This window comes from Saccostrea cucullata, unplaced genomic scaffold (genome assembly GCF_032062105.1).
Source record: "Saccostrea cucullata isolate Sc308-1 unplaced genomic scaffold, CSIRO_AGI_Scuc_v1 ctg8587, whole genome shotgun sequence".
In the NCBI taxonomy this organism is placed as follows: Eukaryota; Metazoa; Mollusca; class Bivalvia; order Ostreida; family Ostreidae; genus Saccostrea; species Saccostrea cuccullata.
This window is the reverse complement of record NW_026926549.1, coordinates 1-15603: the sequence shown is the minus strand read 5'-3', so window position 1 is coordinate 15603 and position 15603 is coordinate 1. Positions and strand designations below refer to the sequence as shown.

The window sequence follows — 15603 nt, the reverse complement described above, 5'->3', positions numbered from 1 at the left end:
AACTACATAAAAACTTACTACAGCCTGTTGCTTTGTCGTTAATTAAATTCCACATAACAAGTTATATTCAAGTCACTGATCGCAATACACTTGTCAACATGACGTCATTTCTTACAACGTGACGTAGTTGGTATGCAGTGAGAGACAGATCAAGTAATATTTTCTCATCAAAATATGTAATCTCTAATTAAATAAAATATTATTTACAGATATTCTATGGGCCAATAACTTGAATTTAATGTCTTGTTCACTATTTTAAATATATATTTTCTGTACATTACGTATCTATTTGACACTGCTGTATATTTGTATGCAAGTACATCGGAGGGTAATGTGGGGGGTCTTAATAAATCGATCTTGTGCAAGGGCATACACTCTATGGATCAAAGTAAGCTTTTACATTTAAACTATAGAACTATTAAGGTATCTGACAAGTGCTGCGATCCTGATGAAATCTTAAAAACAATTTAATGATATCAATATTTCATGCCGCTGACCAGCAAAAAATATAGCATTCGGTCATACAAGTATAATTTTAACAGTGAAATAGCAGAATTTATACAGGATCGCAGCACTTTTTAGAAACTACAATGGGTGTTGAAAATATATATATACTAAACTTGGAAATTTAACTTGGTTATGCCCTTGCACTAGTGATATTCATATGTAACATCAATACTTCAAGTCAATGTGCTAAAATCGCGTGACTGCCGCATCACGTGACTAGTCTAAATATAAAATATAATCGTCCTCGATATGTAGTTATTAATCATAATTACAATTATCCGATATAAATAATATACAAAAAATAATCGCCATCCCGATTACTAATACATTTTTAAATACAAAATTTAGTCTATATTTCCATTGCGCACCTTAACTGTACTGCGTATTAATAGCTACCTAGGTATTTAAAACTACCCAAAGTAGCTATTTCTACCTACTTTTTATAATTTCTGCATTTTGCGGCACAAAGACCAAACGGCGCAACATGGTGAATACCATATCGTTTGATACAGTCAAACTAATGATGAATTTAGGCCAAAAAATGATTACTTCCTGAATCGGCAATTTTACATTCGTTTCTATGCAAAATTGATAAGATACGTAGTAATCATTTTTTGGCCAAATTTTTGTCATATTCATCATCAGTGTGACTGTATTAAAAAATGTTGTGCTCACCATGTTGCGCCGTTCCTGCATTTGGCCACAAAATGCAAGTAAAGCAGAAAGTAGGTAAAAATAGCTACCCTGGTAGCTTTAAATACCAAGGTAGCTATTAATAGCTATATATTAATAGCTACGTAGGTAGAAATAGTCTTTGGAATGGACCTGGTAAATATCTACAAAATGATGATATTGTGTATTTCTTGTCAAATGCAAACCATGACCCAGTGTTAATATTATTTGTCCCTTATCAATTTAGGGATAAAACAGTACCATGATGACACCGGGCAGATGGGAATAGACAAAACATTTGACTCAATCAGACACAAATACATTGGCCTAATTTGTATCGAGAAATCTGCAGCTATGTAACTAAGTGCGTTACTTGTATAATGAGGTCCTTAAAGTTAAAATCACCACTTCAAGAAACAGATATACCTCCATGTCCATTTGCTAAGATTGAGTTAAGATTTTTTGGGCCCATACGTAGGTCATTATCGGGGAACAAATACATTGTGGGGTTCATAGATCTGTTAAGTGGATGGCCAGAGGAATTTGCTGTTATAGATAAAACATCTTAGACGATTGCTCAGTGAAGAAATCTTTCCTAGATATTGGGCACCCTTACAAATTGTCACAGAAAATGGGATAGAAAACGAAAAACTTGAGACTCTATATTGACGACACCTATATGCTTCATTTTATTATATGGCTGACAGTTTTGCATTCTTCGCCTTATCCCTGGTTGTGATGGACAACCTGAGGAGAATGGTGAATGAGCAGCCTGCTGCCGAAAGGAGACCAATGAATCAGGGGTTCAACCAATTTCGGCGTTGGCGACTGACCATACCAAGCCAAATATCCCATTACCAAAAGATAAAGACCTTTCTAATAAAGAAAAAGAATAAAACAGAAGAAGCTTCATTAGATGCCCAGCAACTTACCTATTCCCTAAACTTCCTGAAAAAGATTCAGCAGAATACATTTGAGACCATATCCATAGTTATTGAAAAAAAACTAACAAATTCATTGAAGAAAATGAAATTACTCGTCCTTCATATATGTGCAGGGCGGAGCTTTTACTAGTAGCATAGTATAAATGCGGCAAGGAAAGATTCCTCGTCAGAAATTCCGACGAATTGTGTCTTCTCTGTTGTAATTATAAAGGTAAGATATTGTTATAAAATGGTGCATATTTTCAATAACACCTTAAGATAGGAAAAGATACTTGATAATGTTTAATATTTCTTGTACTATTAATTGTGTTGAATGAATTTGTTAATATAAATTGGATTGTAAAATTAAAGAAAAAATTCCGACGAGTTGTGTCTTCTCTGTTGTATTTATACAGGCCATTACTAAGAACTTGTTCTGAAGTTTACTTCCGTATTAAAAAGATTCCAGAGTATATAAAAAGTATACTTATGATCGCCCCAATGTCATTTTGGACTCTGTCTTCCTAAACCATTGCTGGTTATTAAGGCTGGAGTCGAAAATAAGGTTGATCCGGTTATGATAAGTGGCTGGAGAATCCTTTTAATTTATACACATTATGGGGAAGAAGAACAAGCCAGAAACGCCATTGGAACGATTGCAACGAGTAGTGGGAGAGGTAGCTTCTTTTCCTCCAAGAGTCTTTATTCAGCCAGACCTTGAGGATAAAGAAATAAGTTTTAATCCACACACATATCAACCAGACTTAGTTTCATCTAAAAGCCAAGCTAACAAATCAGGCCAAAACTCGTTTTCGGAGGAGGACGATATAATACCCCCCCCCCCCTTCTTGGACAGTGATTCTGTGGCTGGATTCCCAATAGTTCCAGAGCCATCCGCTCCAAAGGATTGGAACGTCTCTCCAATACGTGGTTTGAGAGGAAAACCGTCTTTTCAAGGAAATTGGCAAAAGACGAACACTGACTGCAGATCCTCCCTCCTCAAGACGGTTCCGGCCCCGGGAGTTAAATTGAGCCACACATACAGGAAGACAAAGACACAAAATCAAACTTCGAACTCTGGCGGAACATGAAACGGTGCCCCAGATGTATTGACAAAAGACGGAACTTCCAGATAGGGACTTTTCGCGTGAAAAAGTAGATACTTCTGCACCACTCTCACTGGGCAAGGCAGAAAAGCTTGTACGTTTGATACACAAACTAGAAATACAGGTAGGGCACTGTTTATTTAAAAGGAGATAACACTCAAAATGTAATTGTAGTTATTTTTTTTTTCAAGTGGGCTACATTTCATGATTTGGTCGATCATAAAGTATAGGATGCATTCCCTTTTTATTTAGAAGGGCATGCTAAAGTGTGGTATGATGCATTACCTGTTGTACAAAAATCTAACCCAGAGGTTGTCAAATCACTACTTCAAGAACGCGACCAGGAATCAGACAATCGAATAGTGTCTTAACCTCTTGGAGTTTTATTTTATTTTTTTTATTTTAAGAGCAATCTTTCAAGGTGAAATCTCAGGTATGTTCAAGGCGTTTTTTTTTTGTTTCACTGCAGATTCACAAGTCTTGGGAGTTTTGTCGCCTTTACCCAAGTAAAAGCTTAAAGCTTGGCCATTATCAATAAGTTAATTTTAATTCTTGTGTGATTTTTTTTCTTTTGTCCTTCCATGTATTTTTTTTATATATATATATTAACGAGACAACACTATTCTATACTTGTGCGTATGTTTCAATTTTTTTTCTTTAGAAATATTTTAAATGTTCATATTTAAAAATTTTACCAAATAGTCGGAGATTGTTTCATAATATTACACATAATATTTACACTTACAATTTGTGAAACCCTGTATACACTGCTGCCATCTCAGATAATAAATGAAGAAATGATCAAACGATTGTTTCAAATATATTTCTTATATTATTCCTGTTTATTCATTTTTATTTTTTATACAAGAGCACATAAAAGCCCCCTGATAATATATTCAAACGTGAACTTCATTTTAGAAAACCCCTGCAACAACTATGAAAAAAGAACCTGAAAATTAATAATTTAGAACAACGGGATTCCAGTATTTTCTTATGTGATAAAACTCATTATTTTATTCCTATTAATCATTACATTTCTGCATTAAATAAGCCCTCCCATTGTTATTATTAAGTCTAAGAATATATAACTACATGTGTAATTTGACACTTAGTCTACGGACAGTATTTTTAATAAAGTCAATTGTTTACTTACCTCACGTTTTTAGACATCTTTGATTACTATAGACGTCCATATTGCCCTTAATTCCATAACTCTGTATCTTAAACGTAATCTGGTTTAAAGTCTATTATCTTGTCCAGTTGTATGGGTTTTAACAGTTCACGGTTGGGTGACCATTTCTTTTGTGTACTCACCATATATAAGGCCGTGTTTCGAGTCAATCTCCCATGCAGAGTTGTCGTTCGTTCCTCTCTCATACACCTCTGCGATGGGCTCACGTCAAGATTTTTGACATAACGTATAAAACGTGATATTTGAAGGATTGTTTCAATTTAAATTAATAGTTTTGTATTGATTTAGTCAATATCTATCTCAAAAATTAGACATAATCATAGAAATTGAATTATTATGAATTAAAACAAACGCACTATTTCTCGTGTTTAACACTGTGTATACGCGAGCCAACGACAGAGGTGAATGTATGAGCCGATGGTAAAGAGTGGTTTCGAGTAGATAGGCGGACTGCTCTCCTAGCGTCCACTGCTCTGCAGCCTTACTATATATATTAACCTTCCCGTATTCTGAGCACTTTGTACCTTTTTCGGTACTTAGTTATTTGAGCACAATTCAAAATTATCCTTAAAGTTAAGTTCTCAGTTCTTACATTCACATTCGGTGCTATTGTGGTCTACTAAATATTTGAATTTCGATCCCGATCTAAATTCTCACTATCAAAATTACCTAAGGCTAAAACTTCTAAATAAATAAAGTTACAATACCTATTGAATTTCAAGATTATTTATAGGGTTATTTTCATTAATTCATCTCATTTTTCATAATTATTTTTCATTGTTTTGTAGAACTGGAAGAACCAGTCCATGTCATTTCATTGTAAATAAATAAACATCATATTTTCATCATTATTATCTTTGTCTTATTTTATGATCATCAGGTAGAATTCTCAGGTGGATACTCCCTCAAACCCGACTGTCCCAAGAGCAGAATAATTTATTATTCCCCTCTTGGGGTTGCAGTCATATTACACTTACACTAAACCTAAATAAATTCTATTTACAATATTCATTCCAGTACACCGAATCAAAATCATTTTAATTAACCCCTTGCTTACTTTTAGACATTTCATTTATTAACAGTAGAAACCCCCCACCCTATTTGCTTCCATTCTGATTGACCACCTCCCAAAGTTTGGCAGAAGATAAGATATGTAAACACCATATGTATCCAATTCACGCAAACATCTTGACCAGCAGCCAAGATGCTGCATTCCAATGGTAAGGTTCACGAGAGTTTCACAATTAATAAGGAATGCATTTACCTGTGAAAAATAAAATTGAATGACATTGATATATGGACTGCCTTCTTAATAAAATGTTTTCTGTCTTCAAAAATACATATTTAATGACATCATAGGCGCTCCCCATGTAATTCTGTAAATGACGTATGATAAGTATATATAGGATATACTATAAAATAGTATAGAGGGGTAGACCTATATATACTTATCATACGTCATTTACATATTTGAAGACATTATAAATCCTGGTCAATCCGGATATTTGGATTCTATACGGACATATTTGAGGATTATCCTCGGGGTTGGCAGGATGAGGGCGTACTAAAGTTATTCTTTTCCATTATAAGTATAATTTGTTAAAGTTTTGATTCTTTTTTTACAATTCCTTTCCTTTCAAAACTCTTTGATCAGTAATGCAAATAGAACTTCGAATTTATAAAGAAAAAATTAAATTTTACTTCAATAAGAATCGTTTATTGTACAGCTTAATCAGTAATTCGTTTCATTTAAGTATGTTAACTCGTATAGAAAATTGTCGACAAAATGACTTGGTATCTGAATCATCAGTATAAAATAATCATTGTAAATTTAGATTTCTTATTAGTTGCGTATATCATCACAATGACTTCCCGAAGAAAAAGTAATTCGATTATCTTAAAGAACCGTTTATTGTACAGGTTAATCCTAAAATATGATTTCAGGGTAATGTTAACTCGTTCGAACGAACGTCGACATCTCTGCTTAGACACACTTGGATTCCAAATTAAAGGGACTTGTTTTTGCCATTTTCAGGTCTTTTTTGATCTCCAACAGAAGAGCTCCATGAAAAGAAACAATAAAAATTAATGATAAAAGTTTAAAAGGAAATTTCATAAAATTTTTCTTTTCTAATTGATAGGATCTCTAGGTAATCATGGTAATCAACGTCTTAGAATTTAGAAGTGTGGGAAAAAAATTAAAGTCATGTTTTGAAAAATAAATTATTGTCAATTTTCTGATTCTAAGAATGTGTATAAGGATTTTTGTGATGATTCAAATAAACAATAAAAATTCCGGGTCTGGGAAAAAGTGTGTCAGTTCAAATTTCCTCTGTCGTTCCTTCATTTTGAGGTAGAATATATATACACGTCTAGGTAGAATGTTCTATCGTTAAAATGATATTGTCCTACGGACCCGTTTAACGATAGAATTCGCTCCGTGTATTCGTAATGTAGCAAAAGAAACAAGGGCGATAACTCGCACAGTGCATTTACTAGGAACAATCTAGAGAGTTCCGAATGTAAACATGGAGGTAATTTGAATCGAGAGAAAAACGTTGAGAAAATGAATTGGATTTTCTTATTTATATGGATTATTTTTTGGGATAAAAGGCATAAGCAATCTCAAAAAGGTTTGTTTTGATTATTTTGGTAGTTATTCCCAGTGCAAATCATTTTATATTCTTCAAAATCGTTTCGGAGCGGATCCGCTCCGCTTTGCTACATTGCAAGTATATGGGACGTATTCTAACTGTGGTGAGGGCTTGTACCGAGACACAGTTAGATTATTCTAACTAATACACGTCGTATTAATAATTTATTATGCCCCCCCTTTGAAGAAGGGAGGGCATATTGCTTTGCTGCTGTCTGTCGGTCGGTATGTCGGTTCATTTAGTTTCCGTTCATTTTCTTCACAACCGTTGCACATATTGAAATGAAATTTGATATACAGGTTTTTCATGTGAATATTTAGGTCAAGTTCTATTTTGGGTACAATCGCACCATTTTTGACAGTAATGCCCCTTGGACTTAGAAAAATTCCACTTATTTGCCGTTTCCGTTCATTTTCTTTGCAGAGGTTGCACATAGTGAGATGAAATTTAGCATACAGATTTTTTCAGCTGAATAACTAGGTCAAGTTCTGGTTTGGTTACGATTACACCCTTTTTGTTAGAGTTATATCCCTTGGACATGGAAAAATTCCACTTATGCTGTTTTCGTTCATTTTCTTTGCAGAGGTTGCACATATTGAAATGAAATTTAGCATACAGATTTTTCAGTGGAATACCTAGGTCAAGTTCTGTTTTGGTTACGATCGCACCCTTTTTGTTAGAGTTATGTCCCTTAGACTAAGAAAAAATTCACTTATTTGACATTTCCGTTCATTTTCCTTCCAGAGGTTGCACATATTGAAATGAAATTTAGCATACAGATTTTTCAGCTGAATAACTAGGTCAAGTTCTGTTTTGGGTAAGATCCCACCCTTTTTGTTAAAATTATGTCCCTAAGACTAAGAAAAATTCCACTTATTTGCCATTTCCGTTCAATTTCCTTGCAGAGGTTGCACATTTTGAAATGAAATTTAGTATACAGATTTTTCAGCTGAATATCTAGGTCAAGTTCTGTTTTGGGTACAATTGCATCGTATAAGACAGTTATGCCCATTTGGACTTAGAAAAAATCCAATTTGGGGGGAAGGGGGGCATAAGTGTTTTACAAACATCTCTTGTTAAATAAATCACCTTTATATTTTTTAAAATAAATGTTTATGTAATTTTGTATTTCATCTAACATAATCACAGAATACATAAAGGTGTCAAAATTTTCGGTTAATTAAGGTCTTTCGTTTCCAACGGAAGACCTTCTACTGATTCGGTTGTTTCTTTTTTCCACTATTATTATTATTATTATTATTAAGGTCTTCCGTTTCCAACGGAAGACCTTCTACTGATTCTGTTGTTTCTTTTCCACTATTATTTTATTTCTTACCGATTTTGTGCAGATGATTTCTCGAGAACGCCTCGACAGTTTTTAATGAAACTTTCAGCAATGATAGAAAACTATTTGAACTTCATACATTTTTTTCTATTTTGCCGTCTTCACTTCCGGTCGAGAGATATGGCCATTTTTCTGTTTTTCAAGTGTCATTTTGTGCGAGAGTGTTCTCGAAAACGGTTGGAGATTGAATCCTGAACTTTCAGGGATGAAAGATTATGACTCCTAGGTTTGAGAAGGATATCAAGTTTTTGTTGCCGTCGCGTCCGTCGTCCACCGGAAGTAGTTTATAAATATGCAAAATTTTATTTTTTTCTTTTTTAAATGTTTCTTAAGGATGCAAATAGAGTGTCTCGAGTGATATTATGTCCACCGGAAGTTATTTTTTCCAAACCGGAAGTAGTCCAAAAAATGAGCATTTTTCCTCGAAATTATCAGGGATGATTCCTTCACACTCAGAGAGGAGTTATAGGTCATTTTAAGTACTTCCGGTCACACCGGAAGTGACTTATAAAGACCGGAAGTTGTTTGAAATTGATAGATTTCACTCTCAAATGTGTTTTCACGTATTTTGAATAATTGATCTGAACACTTTTTTTCCTTTAAAGTTGTTATATAACCTTATCAAAAATCGAACGGAAGACCTACTCGTTGCTCGCAACGAGATTTCATCTAGTTTCTTTACTACTTCAAACAATATAACTAGAGCAAGAATCACTCAATTACATGTAGAACAAGTTCTAATAACTTTGATTATTTTAATTTAAAGAAAAAAAACTATTCTTAATTTTTATAAATATTTACTCAAATCAACACAATATAATGGCCTACAAGTAGAACATTTTTGGAATATTGTGCCATATATTCTCTGTCAAATAATGAATGCATTACAAATCAATTAACCGCATTTGATATAACACTCCCTTTAACAAAATAATCAGGTATTGCACATTTTAAGTGATATTTGGAGCAGCCAATTACTGTCCCTGATATTACCTGACATCAAAATAACAAGCGATTATAGGATGGACATTGAATTTGGAGAAGCCAGTTACCGCCCTAGATATAACACTCATAACTTCAAAATAACAAGAGGTTATAATTTGATCACAGAGTTTTGAGCGGCCTATTACCGCCCCCGATATAACACTCCTGACAACAAAATAACAAGAGATTAAAATAAGAGCGGCTTATTACCGCCCCCGATATAACACTCCTGACATCAAAATAACAAACAATTATATGATTTACATATACAACCAGGGGCAAATAACTGCAACCAACATACCATGATAGTAACAAAACAAACACTATTGAAATATATGTACTCATATAAATTCAGCTCATTACCCTGTGCCAAGTAATTGTCCAAACTGTTAATAATTCTGTTGGATTTAATAACGATTGTTAAGAAAGCCACTTCCAGCAATCTGTCTGGCAATTTCTTGACTGATGATTTTTCTTGCAACTGAGGGCTGTGTAGAGAAGGCAAATTTGTCCTAATTTGGCACGAGTAGAAGTAGGAGTCTATGAAACTTTGAACAGTGATTGATGACCTTCCGACTTCAGTGCTATCCAGAACACTGGATGTGAAATAACTCTGAACTAGTGATTTCAAAGCCGCAACATCGTCTACAGCATTGTGTGCAGAGTAGACTATACTTGAAAGACACTTGCAAAGCTTTTCCTGTCGATAAGATGGTAATCCAAGTCTCATAATTTTGAAGAGTTACAGAGTGTCCACAAAACCATCCACTACTTCTGAAAATTCATGATTTTGTTGCATGCTAGTAAAGCATAAGAAATGCATAAGAAAAGGACAGTCAAATAACTGGATGTTTTGTACAAACAAAATTAATTTTTTACCAAATTGATTACAAAATCTAAGTAAGCTGTCAATAGCTGCAGAAATTGTAACTGTGTCCTTTACCTTTTCAAAGTGGAATAGTTTTCCAATTTTTTTTTTACACTTATCCCAGTTACTTTCTCTGCCTCTTTAGATATTGGTTCCTTTGGTAGAGGTACACTTGAAACTTTCTTCCTCTTCCAGAAATGCCAACTGAGTAATGTGACATGTTCAATCTGATATATTAGATGGATAATTAATACACAAATAAATCAAAATCATACAAAATTTTATTGTTTTCAAATGTGAAAGGCTCCCATAGGATCAAGGTAATTTATATATGTATACTATAATAGTGCGTTGACTGTGTAAAATCATTAGCCTAGGTAATTTATATATGTATACTATAATAGTGCATTGACTGTGTGAAATTGATTAACCTTAAATGACATTTTAAAATACTAATTCAATATACACATAGATAAATGAAACGTAAAACATTTTTAAATGATTAACTATCGTTTTATAATCTAAAGTGTTTATGAATTATTTGAACAGCAAAAAATACAACCAGAAGTCCATGTCTTCATTGCTGTTTCGCTACGGATGAAGGTTCCTGTCTGTCTGTGTTAAGCCAATAACACGCCCCTAACCTGTCTGCAGAGTTATGATACACTACACTATTAAGATGCACCCCATTACATAGAATTGGGTCATGACTTTCAGAAAAATCCCTTTGTTTCCAGAACACTAGACCGTGTGAGGATCAATAATCCCTTAGAAAAGCGTTAGCTTCCTTCACCCTTTGGTTGTAGGTGGAATTGTTTACATTTCTAATCAATTATCTAGAAAGGGAGCTTAACACAGTAACTGTTTTCAGAGGAAATCTTCGTTTAAGCTGCGTTAGAAATGCAGTCAGTTTAGACACAAGACACTCCCCCCTCCCCCGCGATAAATACGATGAGGTGCTGGTGATTGTAGAGTCTATAACTGCAGTTAAAATCACATATAAATGGTAACACGTGTCAACAAGTCACCCGCTTGTTCCAAAGAAAATTTCTTCTTTAAATCCAGAAATGTCGAAAACGGATATAGCTTGACGATCTGCTCCAATGAATGACTTAAGTCTTTTCACTTTGTTGTCTGAATTTGCACAGAACACCAGTCAGATTATTTGTGAGATCCGGACCAGTCAGTAGATGCTAGTTCAATGAAGCGTCTTTGTATCATGCCGAACGGTCAAACACTACTCCAAGTGTTCCAGGCTTCCTCGGTTGATAAACGACATTTTCTCATTTCGCGTAAAGGTACTTCTCACTTGTTCATGGTTGCCGATCATATGAAACATCTTATATCTCAGGGTAGAGAGATCCTCAGCAATGAACAGGTCTTGATATTCCCTGTGATTTTTAATATTTTTTTTTGCAGACATAATTTAGTTCCTTGTTTCTCTATTAACGAAACGAACAATCACCTGTCGCGGCTTCCCTCCACCATGTTTGGTACCAATTCAACGATACAGGAACTCACTGTAATTTAAGTCTACCCCAACTGCTTCAGAAATTTTTACGACCTCTGCCTTCAGATTTTTGTCATTCACCTCTTCTGTAATACGCATGATCCTAATGTTTTCCCTTCTGCCGTACTGGTTTAATTTATCAGTCTCATAAGTATTGATTCTTACCCCTGCATTCAGGTTATTGATGACCGTTTCATGCCTCTTAAGGTTCCTTTCAAGATTTCTAGTTCGAGCGCTCCAAGCGCAGGAAGAAGAAAGTGGACCACTTTTACTGCCATGACATCATACTCACTGTAGCTTGTAGATCATCAATAAAGTTTTCATTTTCTAAGCCAGTCGACAGACATGCTTCATTGACGTTTGCACATAAACATTTAAGTCCGTACTTTGCGAGTTCATTGTTGTTTTTCCACGCCCACCCATGTTTCAAATACTTTACATCAATTTCTATAACTGCAGAGAAACACAAAAATTATATCAACCGACTTTCTACTATTATTAGGTCACCTGAGTAAACTCAGGTGACCTATTGCTATCCGTTTTCGTCCGTCGTCGTGCGTCGTGCGTCGTGCGTCGTGCGTTGTGCGTTAACATTTGAACATTTTCAGCTTCTTCTCTGCAACCACTGAACCAATTTCAACCAAATTTGCCACAAAGCATCTATGGGTGAAGGGGAACAAAAATTGTGAATTTCATGATCCCTGCCCCCCAGGGGCCTGAGGGGTGGGGCCAAAACCACTAAAATTAATGCAATCTTTAAAAATCTTCTTCTTTACTCCTGGGCATCAAGCAGTCAAACTGGTAGCATGATTGTAATCAGCAATGAGTCCTCTACCAAAATTGTGAAATTCATGGCCCTGGGGTCAGGGGTTCTAGTGCTAGGGCGGGGCTAAATAAGTAGGTAGTGAAAATGCATTATTTCTTTGAAAATCTTCTCTGCTCCTGGGTATTAAATAAACTAACTAAGTACATAGTTATGATGAGCAAGAGTGCCTCTACCAAAATTGTGAATTTTATGGCCCCAGGGTCAGGGGTTCTGGTGTTAGGGTGGGGCTCTATTGATTATATAGTGAAAATACATGAATTCTTTGAAAATCTTCTTCTCTGCTCCTGGGTATTAAATAAACTAACTAAGTACATAGTTATGATGAGCAAGAGTGCCTCTACCAAAATTGTGAATTTTATGGCCCCAGGGTCAGGGGTTCTGGTGTTAGGGTGGGGCTCTATTGATTATATAGTGAAAATACATGAATTCTTTGAAAATCTTCTTCTCTGCTCCTGGGTATTAAATAAACTAACTAAGTATATAATTATGATGAGCAAGAGTGCCTCTACCAAAATTGTGAATTTTATGGCCCCAGGGTCAGGGGTTCTGGTGTTAGGGCGGGGCTCTATTGATTATATATTGAAAATACATGAATTCTTTGAAAATCTTCTTCTCTGCTCCTGGGTATTAAATAAGCTAACTAAGTGCCTAGTTATGGTGAGCAAGAGTGCCTCTACCAATATTGTGAATTTTATGGCCCCAGGATAAGGGGTTCTGGTATTAGGGGGGGGGGGGCTCTATTGATTATATAGTGAAAATACATGAATTCTTTGAAAATCTTCTCTGCACCTGGGTATTAAATAAACTAAGTGCATAGTTATAATGAGCAAGAGTGCCTCTACCAAAATTGTGAATTTTATGGCCCCAGGGTCAGGGGTTCTAGTGCTGGGGGGGGGGGGGGGGCTCGATAGATTATGTAGTTAAAATACACGAATTCTTTCAAAATCTTCTTCTGTGCTCCTGGGTATTAAATAAACTAACTAAGTGCATAGTTATGATGAACAAGAGTGCCTCAACCAAAATTGTGAATTTTATGGCCCCAGGGTCAGGGGTTCTGGTGTTAGGGTGGGGCTCTATTGATTATATAGTGAAAATACAGGAATTCTTTGAAAATCTTCTTCATTGCTCCTGGGTATTAAATAAACTAACTAAGTGCATAATTATGATGAGCAAGAGTGCCTCTACCAAAATTATGAATTTTATGGCCCCAGGGTCGGGTTTTGGTGTTAGGGCGGGGCTCTATAGATTATATAGTGAAAATTCATTAAATCTTTAAAAATTTTCTTCTCTGCTCTAGGGTATTAAGCAGATGAACTACCTATATAGTTATTATCTACAAGGGCCCTAATCTTCCAGAATTGTGAATTTCAAGGCCCCAGGGTCAGGGGTAATATGGGGGTGTGTACTTATATACTGAAAATGAATGAATGGTTTGAAATTTGCTCCTTGGTATTAATCAAATATCAAGGCCTAAGGGTCAGGGGTTCATGTGTAGTAGGGGCACTACTGATTATTGCTGAATATAACTGATTAGTTGAAATGCATTTTTTGTTCCCCTACCTTGTGTATGGGTATTGAGTAAACAAACTAAGCAACTGCTAAGTGAATTGTTATGATGAATTAAATTTAATCACTGGAAAGTTGTTGCATAATGCTCAGGTGACCTATAAGGCCCATGGGCCTCTTGTATATTAAGTTGATGATTGACGATTTTGCTTGTATCTCTTGTTTGTAAATGTTTGTACAACTTAAGCTTTATTTACCCGCGAAGTTCCTCTTAAAATCGGAAGTACGAGTTCGTAAATTTGAAATCTCGATCCCTACTCAAATTTGACATCGGGAAAAAAATTGCTTAATGGAAAAAATCGATAGTTTCAAAAATTACTTACTTGGTTCATATTTGTCATTCGGACATATGAATAACTGTATAGTATGGAAAGGTTTTCCAAGAAAATCCTTGAATCCTCGAACTGGTAAGACATTAGTTGACCCAGGAAGAGTCTTAGCTCTAGACCCATCCTTGTACAGTAAAACATACTCATCCATAGGAAGAGACTTGTTGTTCATCTGATGCTTTTTTGTAGCCAGATCTAAGACGACCTTTTCTGTACTCGATGGAAACATTTCAACAGGAAGAAGGCTCCCTCTAACGTATTTTCACTATTTTGCTCATCTTATTAAAAAATGTTGAGCTGATAATTACATAAAAAATGTGAACAATTAGACACCTTTTAGAAAAAAAGAATGTACAAATCGTACTTTCGTCCGGGATGGTTTCTTTCGTTTTGCAACGAATTCTATCTTCCTTATGCCTCCTTTTCCTGGCGTACTCTTTGAAAATCCTTAAATGAAGGAATGCTACGGGCTGACAATTTGGCATCTGAAATGTTTAAACGATTTTAGATGTTTAAATGTACGTTTCAGGTTGTTAATAATAAACATATTCCTTAATTAATGAGAGCCAAAACACAATTTCAAATCAATAAGAAATAAACGATATATACTTGTGTCTCATTATATCGCGGTACTTAATCCTTTTGCATAAAAGTGTTGTTAAAATTTTTTACTTTTAACTCTCATCAAAAAATATTTATAAACCAATCTATGAATAACTTTCCAGTATATGTTACATTTTTTGATTATGTAGTTCAGTAGACTTGACCCGTTAGTTTGAATACAAAATAGACACACGGTGTTAATTCCAACTGCATGTTAGATAAAACATAAAGATTTTGTAATGTTAAACATATACCCTGTATTTCATTTACATGAAATCACACCTATTTCGGCGGCACAATTTAATTTTTTCCGGGGTCAGAAACTTAATTTGTTTAAGCTAGTTGCTTTTCTTTATGTAATAGCAGTGTCTTGTTATATGACATAAAGAAAAGGTCACAACGCTTGCACTGACCTCAACCGGTGAATTTTAAAACTGGATTCATCTTAATTTTGAACTTCTTTTAAGTTTCATTGAATTTATTATTCATATAAGATATGATTGAAGCCCATTTTTATA

At 34.9% G+C, this 15603-nt stretch overlaps 1 pseudogene; it reads left to right on the top strand.

Annotated features, from left to right (window-relative positions):
* Positions 1-1592: 1592 nt before the first annotated feature.
* On the top strand, positions 1593-3766 carry LOC134271998 (uncharacterized; annotated as a pseudogene).
* Positions 3767-15603: the final 11837 nt, after the last annotated feature.